Genomic DNA, 16,433 nt, shown 5'->3' with positions numbered 1-16,433 from the left:
TTGAAGCTCGCATCCGCTACAAGACCATGGTGCTTGCCTACGGAGCTGTGAGGGGAACGGCACCTCAGTACCTCCAGGCTCTGATCAGGCCCTACACCCAAACAAGGGCACTGCGTTCATCCACCTCTGGCCTGCTCGCCTCCCTACCACTGAGGAAGTACAGTTCCCGCTCAGCCCAGTCAAAACTGTTCGCTGCTCTGGCCCCCAATGGTGGAACAAACTCCTCACGACGCCAGGACAGCGGAGTCAATCACCACCTTCCGGAGACACCTGAAACCCCACCTCTTCAAGGAATACCTAGGATAGGGTAAGTAATCCTTCTCACCCCCCCTAAAAAGATTTAGATGCACTATTGTAAGTGGCTGTTCCACTGGATGTCATAAGGTGAATGCACCAATTTGTAAGTCGCTCTGGATAAGAGCGTCTGCTAAATGACTTAAATGTAAATGTAAATGTAAATGGGTATCCTCCTGTGTGTAACCCCAGTCTCTCTGAGGGTATCCTCCTATGTGTAACCCCCCGTCTCTCTGAGGGGTATCCTCCTGTGTGTAACCCCAGTCTCTCTGAGGGGTATCCTCCTGTAACCCCAGTCTCTCTGAGGGTGTCCTCCTGTGTGTAACCCCAGTCTCTCTGAGGGGTATCCTCCTGTGTAACCCCAGTCTCTCTGAGGGGTATCGTCCTGTAACCCCAGTCTCTCTGAGGAGTATCCTCCTGTGTAACCCCAGTCTCTCTGAGGGGTATCCTCCTGTAACCCCAGTCTCTCTGAGGATATCCTCCTGTGTAACCCCAGTCTCTCTGAGGGGTATCATCCTGTAACCCCAGTCTCTCTGAGGGGTATCCTCCTGTGTGTAACCCCAGTCTCTCTGAGGGGTATCCTCCTGTGTGTAACCCCAGTCTCTCTGAGGGGTATCCTCCTGTGTAACCCCAGTCTCTCTGAGGGTATCATCCTGTAACCCCAGTCTCTCTGAGGGGTATCCTCCTGTGTGTAACCCCAGTCTCTCTGAGGGGTATCCTCCTGTGTGTAACCCCAGTCTCTCTGAGGGTATCCTCCTGTGTAACCCCAGTCTCTCTGAGGGGTATCCTCCTGTGTAACCCCAGTCTCTCTGAGGGGTATCCTCCTGTGTAACCCCAGTCTCTCTGAGGGTATCCTCCTGTGTAACCCCAGTCTCTCTGAGGGGTATCATCCTGTGTAACCCCAGTCTCTCTGAGGGGTATCCTCCTGTAACCCCAGTCTCTCTGAGGGTATCCTCCTGTAACCCCAGTCTCTCTGAGGGGTATCCTCCTGTAACCCCAGTCTCTCTGAGGGGTATCCTCCTGTAACCCCAGTCTCTCTGAGGGGTATCCTCCTGTAACCCCAGTCTCTCTGAGGGGTATCCTCCTGTGTGTAACGGGACGATACCCCCTCTCCATCCCTCTAGGAGTATGATGAGGAGTGGGGGAGGAAGACTCAGAGAGAGAAGTTCCGATGGCATAACTCTCAGTGGTTGGAGATGGTGGAGAGTAGGCAGATGGAGGAGGGAGAGCCCTTCATGTACGGAGAGGATGGAGAGATGGACAGACCTGACCTCTTCTACAGCACGGGTCAGTAAAGTGCATTTTCAGATCCGGTTTGTGCTGTTTGTTTGTCTCCGTCTCCACCAGCAGCTGTCAGGAAGTCCTTTTAGAGGAAGACCTCACAATCCCTGTGTTTGTTTTCCCTCTTTCTCTCTGTGTCTAGACGGGATCACCCCTGCGTCAGGAGCGGTCAGTCCAGACTTCTTCAGTGATCCCTACGCACAGAATGGAGACGGACAACACGGGTACGATAGTGAGACAAACTGTAACACTCTCAAACACTACTGATTCATCTCACACATACACACTCACCTTGTACATGTCATCCATCCAGTACACTCTTCCAGTATACCTTATACTCTGTTAGTATCGAACACCTTGGAGGGTAGGGTTTAACATAGGGTCTAACACCGTGGAGGGTAGGGTCTAACACCCTGGAGGGTAGGGTCTAACATAGGGTCTAACACCCTGGAGGGTAGGGTCTAACATAGGGTCTAACACCCTGGAGGGTAGGGTCTAACATAGGGTCTAACACCCTGGAGGGTAGGGTCTAACATAGGGTCTAACACCTTGGAGGGTAGGGTTTAACATAGGGTCTAACACCGTGGAGGGTAGGGTCTAACATAGGGTCTAACACCTTGGAGGGTAGGGTCTAACATAGGGTCTAACACCCTGGAGGGTAGGGTCTAACATAGGGTCTAACACCCTGGAGGGTAGGGTCTAACATAGGGTCTAACACCTTGGAGGGTAGGGTCTAACACCTTGGAGGGTAGGTTCTAACATAGGGTCTAACACCTTGGAGGGTAGGGTCTAACATAGGGTCTAACACCTTGGAGGGTAGGGTCTAACATAGGGTCTAACACCCTGGAGGGTAGGGTCTAACATAGGGTCTAACACCCTGGAGGGTAGGGTCTAACATAGGGTCTAACACCCTGGAGGGTAGGGTCTAACATAGGGTCTAACACCCTGGAGGGTAGGGTCTAACATAGGGTCTAACACCCTGGAGGTAGGGTCTAACATAGGGTCTAACACCCTGGAGGGTAGGGTCTAACACCTTGGAGGGTAGGGTCTAACATAGGGTCTAACACCCTGGAGGGTAGGGTCTAACATAGGGTCTAACACCCTGGAGGGTAGGGTCTAACATAGGGTCTAACACCCTGGAGGGTAGGGTCTAACATAGGGTCTAACACCCTGGAGTGTAGGGTCTAACATAGGGTCTAACACCCTGGAGGGTAGGGTCTAACATAGGGTCTAACACCCTGGAGGGTAGGGTCTAACATAGGGTCTAACACCCTGGAGGGTAGGGTCTAACATAGGGTCTAACACCCTGGAGGGTAGGGTCTAACATAGGGTCTAACACCCTGGAGTGTAGGGTCTAATATAGGGTCTAACACCTTGGAGGGTAGGGTCTAACATAGGGTCTGACACCCTGGAGGGTAGGGTCTAACACCTTGGAGGGTAGGGTCTAACACCTTGGAGGGTAGGGTCTAACACCTTGGAGGGTCGGGACTAACACCTTGGAGGGTAGAGTCTAACATAGGGTCTAACACCTTGGAGGGTAGGGTCTAACACCCTGGAGGGTAGGGTCTAACATAGGGTCTAACACCTTGGAGGGTAGGGTCTAACACCTTGGAGGGTAGGGTCTAAAACCTTGGAGGGTAGGGTCTAACACCTTGGAGGGTAGGGTCTAACATAGGGTCTAACACCTTGGAGGGTAGAGTCTAACATAGGGTCTAACACCTTGGAGGGTAGGGTCTAACACCTTGGAGGGTAGGGTCTAACTATAATAATATAATATAATATATGCCATTTAGCAGACGCTTTTATCCAAAGCGACTTACAGTCATGTGTGCATACATTCTACGTATGGGTGGTCCTGGGAATCGAACCCACTACCCTGGCGTTACAAGCGCCATGCTCTACCAACTGAGCTACAGAAGGACTTGGAGGGTAGGGTCTAACACCTTGGAGGGTAGGGTCTAAAACCTTGGAGGGTAGGGTCTAACACCTTGGAGGGTAGGGTCTAACATAGGGTCTAACACCTTGGAGGGTAGGGTCTAACACCCTGGAGGGTAGGGTGTAACACCCTGGAGGGTAGGGTCTAACACCTTGGAGGGTAGGGTCTAACATAGGGTCTAACACCTTGAAGGGTAGGGTCTAACACCTTGGAGGGTAGGGTCTAACATAGGGTCTAACACCTTGGAGGGTAGGGTCTAACACCTTGGAGGGTAGGGTCTAACACCTTGGAGGGTAAGGTCTAACACCTTGGAGGGTAGGGTCTAACATAGGGTCTAACACCCTGGAGGGTAGGGTCTAACACCCTGGAGGGTAGGGTCTAACATGGGGTCTAACACCTTGGAGGGTAGGGTCTAATATAGGGTCTAACACCCTGGAGGGTAGGGTCTAACACCCTGGAGGGTAGGATCTAACATGGGGTCTAACACCTTGGAGGGTAGGGTCTAATATAGGGTCTAACACCTTGTAGGGTAGGGTCTAACACCTTGGAGGGTAGGGTCTAACACCTTGGAGGGTAGGGCCTAACATAGGGTCTAACACCGTGGAGGGTAGGGTCTAACATAGGGTCTAAGACCTTGGAGGGTAGGGTCTAACACCTTGGAGGGTAGGGTCTAACATAGGGTCTAACACCTTGGAGGGTAGGGTCTAACACCTTGGAGGGTAGGGTCTAATATGGGGTCTAACGCCTTGGAGGGTAGGGTCTAACACAATGGAGGGTAGGGTCTAACATAGGGTCTAACACCTTGGAGGGTAGGGTCTAACACCTTGGAGGGTAGGGTCTAATATAGGGTCTAACACCTTGGAGGGTAGGGTCTAACACCTTGGAGGGTAGGGTCTAACATAGGGTCTAACACCTTGGAGGGTAGGGTCTAACATAGGGTCTAACACCTTGGATGGTAGGGTCTAACACCCTGGAGGGTAGGGTCTAACATAGGGTCTAACACCTTGGAGGGTACGGTCTAACACCCTGGAGGGTAGGGTCTAACATAGGGTCTAACACCTTGGAGGGTAGGGTCTAACACCTTGGAGGGTAGGGTCTAACACCTTGGAGGGTAGGATCTAACATGGGGTCTAACACCTTGGAGGGTAGGGTCTAATATAGGGTCTAACACCTTGTAGGGTAGGGTCTAACACCTTGGAGAGTAGGGTCTAACACCTTGGAGGGTAGGGCCTAACATAGGGTCTAACACCGTGGAGGGTAGGGTCTAACATAGGGTCTAACACCTTGGAGGGTAGGGTCTAACACCTTGGAGGGTAGGGTCTAACACCTTGGAGGGTAGGGTCTAATATGGGGTCTAACGCCTTGGAGGGTAGGGTCTAACACAATGGAGGGTAGGGTCTAACATAGGGTCTAACACCTTGGAGGGTAGGGTCTAACACCTTGGAGGGTAGGGTCTAACACCTTAGAGGGTAGAGTCTAACATAGGGTCTAACACCTTGGAGGGTAGGGTCTAATATAGGGTCTAACACCTTGGAGGGTAGGGTCTAACACCTTGGAGGGTAGGGTCTAACATAGGGTCTAACACCTTGGAGGGTAGGGTCTAACATAGGGTCTAACACCTTGGATGGTAGGGTCTAACACCCTGGAGGGTAGGGTCTAACATAGGGTCTAACACCTTGGAGGGTACGGTCTAACACCCTGGAGGGTAGGGTCTAACATAGGGTCTAACACCTTGGAGGGTAGGGTCTAACACCTTGGAGGGTAGGGTCTAACACCTTGGAGGGTAGGGTCTAACATAGGGTCTAACACCTTGGAGGTTAGAGTCTAACATAGGGTCTAACACCCTGGAGTGTAGTGTCTAACACCCTGGAGGGTAGGGTCTAACACCCTGGAGGGTAGGGTCTAACATAGGGTCTAACACCTTGGAGGGTAGGGTCTAACACCTTGGAGGGTAGGGTCTAACACCCTGGAGGGTAGGGTCTAACACCCTGGAGGGTAGGGTCTAACACCTTGGAGGGTAGGGTCTAACATAGGGTCTAACACCTTGGAGGGTAGGGTCTAACATAGGGTCTAACACCTTGGAGGGTAAGGTCTAACACCTTGGAGGGTAGGGTCTAACATAGGGTCTAACACCTTGGAGGGTAGGGTCTAACATAGGGTCTAACACCTTGGAGGGTAGGGTCTAACACCCTGGAGGGTAGGGTCTAACATAGGGTCTAACACCTTGGAGGGTAGGGTCTAATATAGGGTCTAACACCTTGTAGGGTAGGGTCTAACACCTTGGAGGGTAGGGCCTAACGTGGGGTCTAACACCTTGGAGGGTAGGGTCTAACATAGGGTCTAACACCATGGAGGGTAGCGTCTAATATAGGGTCTAACACCGTGGAGGGTAGGGTCTAACGCCGTGGAGGGTAGGGTCTAACGCTGTGGAGGGTAGGGTCTAACACCTTGGAGGGTAGGGTCTAACACCTTGGAGGGTAGGGTCTAACATAGGGTCTAACACCTTGGAGGGTAGGGTCTAACACCTTGGAGGGTAGGGTCTAACATAGGGTCTAACACCTTGGAGGGTAGGGTCTAACACCTTTGAGGGTAGGGTCTAACATAGGGTCTAACACCATGGAGGGTAGGGTCTAACACCTTGGAGGGTAGGGTCTAACATAGGGTCTAACACCTTGGAGGGTAGGGTCTAACATAGGGTCTAACACCCTGGAGGGTACGGTCTAACACCGTGGAGGGTAGGGTCTAACACCGTGGAGGGTCGGGTCTAACATAGGGTCTAACACCTTGGAGGGTAGGGTCTAACATAGGGTCTAACACCTTGGAGGGTAGGGTCTAACACTGTGGAGGGTAGGGTCTAACATAGCGTCTAACACCTTGGAGGGTAGGGTCTAACACCTTGGAGGGTAGGGTCTAGTATAGGGTCTAACACCTTGTAGGGTAGGGTCTAACACCGTGGAGGGTAGGGTCTAACATAGGGTCTAACACCTTGGAGGGTAGGGTCTAACACCTTGGAGGGTAGGGTCTAACATAGGGTCTAACACCTTGGAGGGTAGGGTCTAATATAGCGTCTAACGCCTTGGAGGGTAGGGTCTAACACAATGGAGGGTAGGGTCTAACATAGGGTCTAACACCTTGGAGGGTAGGGTCTAACACCTTGGAGGGTAGAGTCTAACATAGGGTCTAACACCTTGGAGGGTAGGGTCTAACATAGGGTCTAACACCTTGGAGGGTAGGGTCTAACACCCTGGAGGGTAGGGTCTAACATAGGGTCTAACACCTTGGAGGGTAGGGTCTAACACCTTGGAGGGTTGGGTCTAACACCTTGGAGGGTAGGGTCTAACATAGGGTCTAACACCTTGGAGGGTAGGGTCTAACACCCTGGAGGGTAGGGTCTAACATAGGGTCTAACACCTTGGAGGGTAGGGTCTAACACCCTGGAGGGTAGAGTCTAACATAGGGTCTAACACCCTGGAGTGTAGGGTCTAACACCCTGGAGGGTAGGGTCTAACACCCTGGAGGGTAGGGTCTAACATAGGGTCTAACACCTTGGAGGGTAGGGTCTAACACCTTGGAGGGTAGGGTCTAACACCCTGGAGGGTAGGGTCTAACACCCTGGAGGGTAGGGTCTAACACCTTGGAGGGTAGGGTCTAACATAGGGTCTAACACCTTGGAGGGTAGGGTGTAACACCTTGGAGGGTAAGGTCTAACACCTTGGAGGGTAGGGTCTAACATAGGGTCTAACACCTTCGAGGGTAGGGTCTAACACCTTGGAGGGTAGGGTCTAACACCCTGGAGGGTAGGGTCTAACACCTTGGAGGGTAGGGTCTAACATAGGGTCTAACACCTTGGAGGGTAGGGTCTAACACCTTGGAGGGTAGGGTCTAACATAGGGTCTAACACCTTGGAGGGTAGGGTCTAATATAGGGTCTAACACCTTGTAGGGTAGGGTCTAACACCTTGGAGGGTAGGGCCTAACATAGGGTCTAACACCTTGGAGGGTAGGGTCTAACATAGGGTCTAACACCATGGAGGGTAGGATCTAACACCTTGGAGGGTAGGGTCTAATATAGGGTCTAACACCGTGGAGGGTAGGGTCTAACACCCTGGAGGGTAGGGTCTAACATAGGGTCTAACACCTTGGAGGGTAGGGTCTAACACCTTGGAGGGTTGGGTCTAACACCTTGGAGGGTAGGGTCTAACACCCTGGAGGGTAGGGTCTAATATAGGGTCTAACACCGTGGAGGGTAGGGTCTAACACCCTGGAGGGTAGGGTCTAACATAGGGTCTAACACCTTGGAGGGTAGGGTCTATCACCTTGGAGGGTAGAGTCTAACATAGGGTCTAACACCTTGGAGGGTAGGGTCTAACATAGGGTCTAACACCTTGGAGGGTAGGGTCTAACACCCTGGAGGGTAGGGTCTAACATAGGGTCTAACACCTTGGAGGGTAGGGTCTAACACCTTGGAGGGTTGGGTCTAACACCTTGGAGGGTAGGGTCTAACATAGGGTCTAACACCTTGGAGGGTAGGGTCTAACACCCTGGAGGGTAGAGTCTAACATAGGGTCTAACACCCTGGAGTGTAGGGTCTAACACCCTGGTGGGTAGGGTCTAACATAGGGTCTAACACCTTGGAGGGTAGGGTCTAACACCTTGGAGGGTAGGGTCTAACGGCTTGGAGGGTAGGGTCTAACACAATGGAGGGTAGGGTCTAACATAGGGTCTAACACCTTGGAGGGTAGGGTCTAACACCTTGGAGGGTAGAGTCTAACATAGGGTCTAACACCTTGGAGGGTAGGGTCTAACATAGGGTCTAACACCTTGGAGGGTAGGGTCTAACACCCTGGAGGGTAGGGTCTAACAGCTTGGAGTGTAGGGTCTAACACCTTGGAGTGTAGGGTCTAACACCTTGGAGGGTTGGGTCTAACACCTTGGAGGGTAGGGTCTAACACCCTGGAGGGTAGGGTCTAACATAGGGTCTAACACCTTGGAGGGTAGGGTCTAACACCCTGGAGGGTAGAGTCTAACATAGGGTCTAACACCCTGGAGTGTAGGGTCTAACACCGTGGAGGGTAGGGTCTAACACCCTGGAGGGTAGGGTCTAACATAGGGTCTAACACCTTGGAGGGTAGGGTCTAACACCCTTTAGGGTAGGGTCTAACACCCTGGAGGGTAGGTTCTAACACCCTGGAGGGTAGGGTCTAACACCTTGGAGGGTAGGGTCTAACATAGGGTCTAACACCTTGGAGGGTAGGGTCTAACATAGGGTCTAACACCTTGGAGGGTAGGGTCTAACACCTTGGAGGGTAAGGTCTAACACCTTGGAGGGTAGGGTCTAACATAGGGTCTAACACCTTGGAGGGTAGGGTCTAACATAGGGTCTAACACCCTGGAGGGTAGGGTCTAACACCCTGGAGGGTAGGGTCTAACACCTTGGAGGGTAGGGTCTAACATAGGGTCTAACACCTTGGAGGGTAGGGTCTAACATAGGGTCTAACACCTTGGAGGGTAGTGTCTAACACCTTGGAGGGTAAGGTCTAACACCTTGGAGGGTAGGGTCTAACATAGGGTCTAACACCTTGGAGGGTAGGGTCTAACATAGGGTCTAACACCTTGGAGGGTAGGGTCTAACACCCTGGAGTGTAGGGTCTAACACCCTGGAGGGTAGGGTCTAACACCCTGGAGGGTAGGGTCTAACATAGGGTCTAACACCTTGGAGGGTAGGGTCTAACACCTTGGAGGGTAGGGTCTAACATAGGGTCTAACACCTTGGAGGGTAGGGTCTAATATAGGGTCTAACACCGTGGAGGGTAGGGTCTAACACCCTGGAGGGTAGGGTCTAACATAGGGTCTAACACCTTGGAGGGTAGGGTCTAACACCTTGGAGGGTTGGGTCTAACACCTTGCAGGGTAGGGTCTAACACCCTGGAGGGTAGGGTCTAATATAGGGTCTAACACCGTGGAGGGTAGGGTCTAACACCCTGGAGTGTAGGGTCTAACACCCTGGAGGGTAGGGTCTAACACCCTGGAGGGTAGGGTCTAACATAGGGTCTAACACCTTGGAGGGTAGGGTCTAACATAGGGTCTAACACCTTGGAGGGTAGGGTCTAACACCTTGGAGGGTAGGGTCTAACACCTTGGAGGGTAGGGTCTAACATAGGGTCTAACACCTTGGAGGGTAGGGTCTAACATAGGGTCTAACACCTTGGAGGGTAGGGTCTAACACCCTGGAGTGTAGGGTCTAACACCCTGGAGGGTAGGGTCTAACACCCTGGAGGGTAGGGTCTAACATAGGGTCTAACACCTTGGAGGGTAGGGTCTAACACCTTGGAGGGTAAGGTCTAACACCTTGGAGGGTAGGGTCTAACATAGGGTCTAACACCTTGGAGGGTAGGGTCTAATATAGGGTCTAACACCGTGGAGGGTAGGGTCTAACACCCTGGAGGGTAGGGTCTAACATAGGGTCTAACACCTTGGAGGGTAGGGTCTAACACCTTGGAGGGTTGGGTCTAACACCTTGGAGGGTAGGGTCTAACACCCTGGAGGGTAGGGTCTAATATAGGGTCTAACACCGTGGAGGGTAGGGTCTAACACCCTGGAGTGTAGGGTCTAACACCCTGGAGGGTAGGGTCTAACACCCTGGAGGGTAGGGTCTAACATAGGGTCTAACACCTTGGAGGGTAGGGTCTAACACCCTGGAGGGTAGAGTCTAACATAGGGTCTAACACCCTGGAGTGTAGGGTCTATCACCCTGGAGGGTAGGGTCTAACACCCTGGAGAGTAGGGTCTAACATAGGGTCTAACACCTTGGAGGGTAGGGTCTAACACCTTGGAGGGTAGGGTCTAACACCCTGGAGGGTAGGGTCTAACACCCTGGAGGGTAGGGTCTAACACCTTGGAGGGTAGGGTCTAACATAGGGTCTAACACCTTGGAGGGTAGGGTCTAACATAGGGTCTAACACCTTGGAGGGTAGGGTCTAACACCTTGGAGGGTAAGGTCTAACACCTTGGAGGGTAGGGTCTAACATAGGGTCTAACACCTTGGAGGGTAGGGTCTAACATAGGGTCTAACACCTTGGAGGGTAGGGTCTGACACCCTGGAGGGTAGGGTCTAACATAGGGTCTAACACCTTGGAGGGTAGGGTCTAACATAGGGTCTAACACCTTGGAGGGTAGGGTCTAACATAGGGTCTAACACCTTGGAGGGTAGGGTCTAACACCCTGGAGGGTAGGGTCTAACACCTTGGAGGGTAGGGTCTAACATAGGGTCTAACACCTTGGAGGGTAGGGTCTAACATAGGGTCTAACACCTTGGAGTGTAGGGTCTAACACCTTGGAGGGTAAGGTCTAACACCTTGGAGGGTAGGGTCTAACATAGGGTCTAACACCTTGGAGGGTAGGGTCTAACATAGGGTCTAACACCTTGGAGGGTAGGGTCTAACACCCTGGAGTGTAGGGTCTAACACCCTGGAGGGTAGGGTCTAACACCCTGGAGGGTAGGGTCTAACATAGGGTCTAACACCTTGGAGGGTAGGGTCTAACACCCTGGAGGGTAGAGTCTAACATAGGGTCTAACACCCTGGAGTGTAGGGTCTATCACCCTGGAGGGTAGGGTCTAACACCCTGGAGGGTAGGGTCTAACATAGGGTCTAACACCTTGGAGGGTAGGGTCTAACACCTTGGAGGGTAGGGTCTAACACCCTGGAGGGTAGGGTCTAACACCCTGGAGGGTAGGGTCTAACACCCTGGAGGGTAGGGTCTAACACCTTGGAGGGTAGGGTCTAACATAGGGTCTAACACCTTGGAGGGTAGGGTCTAACACCTTGGAGGGTAAGGTCTAACACCTTGGAGGGTAGGGTCTAACATAGGGTCTAACACCTTGGAGGGTAGGGTCTAACATAGGGTCTAACACCTTGGAGGGTAGGGTCTGACACCCTGGAGGGTAGGGTCTAACACCTTGGATGGTAGGGTCTAACATAGGGTCTAACACCTTGGAGGGTAGGGTCTAATATAGGGTCTAACGCCTTGGAGGGTAGGGTCTAACACCTTGGAGGGTAGGGTCTAACACCTTGGAGGGTAGAGTCTAACATAGGGTCTAACACCTTGGAGGGTAGGGTCTAACATAGGGTCTAACACCTTGGAGGGTAGGGTCTAACACCCTGGAGGGTAGGGTCTAACATAGGGTCTAACACCTTGGAGGGTAGGGTCTAACACCTTGGAGGGTTGGGTCTAACACCTTGGAGGGTAGGGTCTAACATAGGGTCTAACACCTTGGAGGGTAGGGTCTAACACCCTGGAGGGTAGGGTCTAACATAGGGTCTAACACCTTGGAGGGTAGGGTCTAACACCCTGGAGGGTAGAGTCTAACATAGGGTCTAACACCCTGGAGTGTAGGGTCTAACACCCTGGAGGGTAGGGTCTAACACCCTGGAGGGTAGGGTCTAACATAGGGTCTAACACCTTGGAGGGTAGGGTCTAACACCTTGGAGGGTAGGGGTCTAACACCCTGGAGGGTAGGGTCTAACACCTTGGAGGGTAGGGTCTAACATAGGGTCTAACACCTTGGAGGGTAGGGTCTAACATAGGGTCTAACACCTTGGAGGGTAGGGTCTAACACCTTGGAGGGTAGGGTCTAACATAGGGTCTAACACCTTGGAGGGTAGGGTCTAACATAGGGTCTAACACCTTGGAGGGTAGGGTAGGGTCTAACACCTTGGAGGGTAGGGTCTAATATAGGGTCTAACACCTTGTAGGGTAGGGTCTAACACCTTGGAGGGTAGGGCCTAACATAGGGTCTAACACCTTGGAGGGTAGGGTCTAACATAGGGTCTAACACCATGGAGGGTAGGATCTAACACCTTGGAGGGTAGGGTCTAATATAGGGTCTAACGCCGTGGAGGGTAGGGTCTAACGCCGTGGAGGGTAGGGTCTAACACCGTGGAGGGTAGGGTCTAACATAGGGTCTAACACCTTGGAGGGTGGGGTCTAACATAGGGTCTAACACCTTGGAGGGTAGGGTCTAACACTGTGGAGGGTAGGGTCTAACATAGGGTCTAACACCTTGGAGGGTAGGGTCTAACACCTTGGAGGGTAGGGTCTAACATAGGGTCTAACACCCTGGAGGGTAGGGTCTAACACCTTGGAGGGTAGGGTCTAACACCCTGGAGGGTAGGGTCTAACATAGGGTCTAACACCTTGGAGGGTAGGGTCTAACACCTTGGAGGGTAGGGTCTAACACCTTGGAGGGTAGGGTCTAACATAGGGTCTAACACCCTGGAGGGTAGGGTCTAACACCCTGGAGGTAGGGTCTAACATGGGGTCTAACACCTTGGAGGGTAGGGTCTAATATAGGGTCTAACACCTTGGAGGGTAGGGTCTAATATAGGGTCTAACGCCTTGGAGGGTAGGGTCTAACACAATGGAGGGTAGGGTCTAACATAGGGTCTAACACCTTGGAGGGTAGGGTCTAACACCTTGGAGGGTAGAGTCTAACATAGGGTCTAACACCTTGGAGGGTAGGGTCTAACATAGGGTCTAACACCTTGGAGGGTAGGGTCTAACACCCTGGAGGGTAGGGTATAACACCTTGGAGGGTAGGGTCTAACACCTTGTAGGGTAGGGTCTAACACCGTGGAGGGTAGGGTCTAACATAGGGTCTAACACCTTGGAGGGTAGGGTCTAATATAGGGTCTAACGCCTTGGAGGGTAGGGTCTAACACAATGGAGGGTAGGGTCTAACATAGGGTCTAACACCTTGGAGGGTAGGGTCTAACACCTTGGAGGGTAGAGTCTAACATAGGGTCTAACACCTTGGAGGGTAGGGTCTAACATAGGGTCTAACACCTTGGAGGGTAGGGTCTAACACCCTGGATGGTAGGGTCTAACATAGGGTCTAACACCTTGGAGGGTAGGGTCTAACACCTTGGAGGGTAGGGTCTAACACCTTGGAGGGTAGGGTCTAACACCTTGGAGGGTAGGGTCTAACACCTTGGAGGGTAGGGTCTAATATAGGGTCTAACACCTTGGAGGGTAGGGTCTAACACCGTGGAGGGTAGGGTCTAACATAGTGTCTAACACCTTGGAGGGTAGGGTCTAACACCGTGGAGGGTAGGGTCTAACATAGGGTCTAACACCATGGAGGGTAGGGTCTAACACCTTGGAGGGTAGGGTCTAATATAGGGTCTAACACCTTGGAGGGTAGGGTCTAACACTGTGGAGGGTAGGGTCTAACATAGGGTCTAACACCTTGGAGGGTAGGGTCTAACATAGGGTCTAACACCTTGGAGGGTAGGGTAGGGTCTAACACCTTGGAGGGTAGGGTCTAATATAGGGTCTAACACCTTGTAGGGTAGGGTCTAACACCTTGGAGGGTAGGGCCTAACATAGGGTCTAACACCTTGGAGGGTAGGGTCTAACATAGGGTCTAACACCATGGAGGGTAGGATCTAACACCTTGGAGGGTAGGGTCTAATATAGGGTCTAACGCCGTGGAGGGTAGGGTCTAACGCCGTGGAGGGTAGGGTCTAACACCGTGGAGGGTAGGGTCTAACATAGGGTCTAACACCTTGGAGGGTGGGGTCTAACATAGGGTCTAACACCTTGGAGGGTAGGGTCTAACACTGTGGAGGGTAGGGTCTAACATAGGGTCTAACACCTTGGAGGGTAGGGTCTAACACCTTGGAGGGTAGGGTCTAACATAGGGTCTAACACCCTGGAGGGTAGGGTCTAACACCTTGGAGGGTAGGGTCTAACACCCTGGAGGGTAGGGTCTAACATAGGGTCTAACACCTTGGAGGGTAGGGTCTAACACCTTGGAGGGTAGGGTCTAACACCTTGGAGGGTAGGGTCTAACATAGGGTCTAACACCCTGGAGGGTAGGGTCTAACACCCTGGAGGGTAGGGTCTAACATGGGGTCTAACACCTTGGAGGGTAGGGTCTAATATAGGGTCTAACACCTTGGAGGGTAGGGTCTAATATAGGGTCTAACGCCTTGGAGGGTAGGGTCTAACACAATGGAGGGTAGGGTCTAACATAGGGTCTAACACCTTGGAGGGTAGGGTCTAACACCTTGGAGGGTAGAGTCTAACATAGGGTCTAACACCTTGGAGGGTAGGGTCTAACATAGGGTCTAACACCTTGGAGGGTAGGGTCTAACATAGGGTCTAACACCTTGGAGGGTAGGGTCTAACATAGGGTCTAACACCTTGGAGGGTAGGGTCTGACACCCTGGAGGGTAGGGTCTAACACCTTGGATGGTAGGGTCTAACATAGGGTCTAACACCTTGGAGGGTAGGGTCTAATATAGGGTCTAACGCCTTGGAGGGTAGGGTCTAACACCTTGGAGGGTAGGGTCTAACACCTTGGAGGGTAGAGTCTAACATAGGGTCTAACACCTTGGAGGGTAGGGTCTAACATAGGGTCTAACACCTTGGAGGGTAGGGTCTAACACCCTGGAGGGTAGGGTCTAACATAGGGTCTAACACCTTGGAGGGTAGGGTCTAACACCTTGGAGGGTTGGGTCTAACACCTTGGAGGGTAGGGTCTAACATAGGGTCTAACACCTTGGAGGGTAGGGTCTAACACCCTGGAGGGTAGGGTCTAACATAGGGTCTAACACCTTGGAGGGTAGGGTCTAACACCCTGGAGGGTAGAGTCTAACATAGGGTCTAACACCCTGGAGTGTAGGGTCTAACACCCTGGAGGGTAGGGTCTAACACCCTGGAGGGTAGGGTCTAACATAGGGTCTAACACCTTGGAGGGTAGGGTCTAACACCTTGGAGGGTAGGGTCTAACACCCTGGAGGGTAGGGTCTAACACCTTGGAGGGTAGGGTCTAACATAGGGTCTAACACCTTGGAGGGTAGGGTCTAACATAGGGTCTAACACCTTGGAGGGTAGGGTCTAACACCTTGGAGGGTAGGGTCTAACATAGGGTCTAACACCTTGGAGGGTAGGGTCTAACATAGGGTCTAACACCTTGGAGGGTAGGGTAGGGTCTAACACCTTGGAGGGTAGGGTCTAATATAGGGTCTAACACCTTGTAGGGTAGGGTCTAACACCTTGGAGGGTAGGGCCTAACATAGGGTCTAACACCTTGGAGGGTAGGGTCTAACATAGGGTCTAACACCATGGAGGGTAGGATCTAACACCTTGGAGGGTAGGGTCTAATATAGGGTCTAACGCCGTGGAGGGTAGGGTCTAACGCCGTGGAGGGTAGGGTCTAACACCGTGGAGGGTAGGGTCTAACATAGGGTCTAACACCTTGGAGGGTGGGGTCTAACATAGGGTCTAACACCTTGGAGGGTAGGGTCTAACACTGTGGAGGGTAGGGTCTAACATAGGGTCTAACACCTTGGAGGGTAGGGTCTAACACCTTGGAGGGTAGGGTCTAACATAGGGTCTAACACCCTGGAGGGTAGGGTCTAACACCTTGGAGGGTAGGGTCTAACACCCTGGAGGGTAGGGTCTAACATAGGGTCTAACACCTTGGAGGGTAGGGTCTAACACCTTGGAGGGTAGGGTCTAACACCTTGGAGGGTAGGGTCTAACATAGGGTCTAACACCCTGGAGGGTAGGGTCTAACACCCTGGAGGGTAGGGTCTAACATGGGGTCTAACACCTTGGAGGGTAGGGTCTAATATAGGGTCTAACACCTTGGAGGGTAGGGTCTAATATAGGGTCTAACGCCTTGGAGGGTAGGGTCTAACACAATGGAGGGTAGGGTCTAACATAGGGTCTAACACCTTGGAGGGTAGGGTCTAACACCTTGGAGGGTAGAGTCTAACATAGGGTCTAACACCTTGGAGGGTAGGGTCTAACATAGGGTCTAACACCTTGGAGGGTAGGGTCTAACACCCTGGAGGGTAGGGTATAACACCTTGGAGGGTAGGGTCTAACACCTTGTAGGGTAGGGTCTAACACCG

The 16,433-nt window shown here is 52.3% G+C and overlaps 1 pseudogene; it reads left to right on the top strand.

The window, feature by feature from the left end:
• The window catches only part of LOC127918904 (kinesin-associated protein 3-like), a 55,445-nt pseudogene that overhangs the window by 30,880 nt on the left and 8,132 nt on the right, over window positions 1-16,433 (top strand).

This window comes from Oncorhynchus keta, unplaced genomic scaffold (genome assembly GCF_023373465.1).
Source record: "Oncorhynchus keta strain PuntledgeMale-10-30-2019 unplaced genomic scaffold, Oket_V2 Un_contig_15233_pilon_pilon, whole genome shotgun sequence".
In the NCBI taxonomy this organism is placed as follows: Eukaryota; Metazoa; Chordata; class Actinopteri; order Salmoniformes; family Salmonidae; genus Oncorhynchus; species Oncorhynchus keta.
Note: the sequence above shows the minus strand (reverse complement) of the source record. Positions and strands in the feature narration are given on the sequence as shown.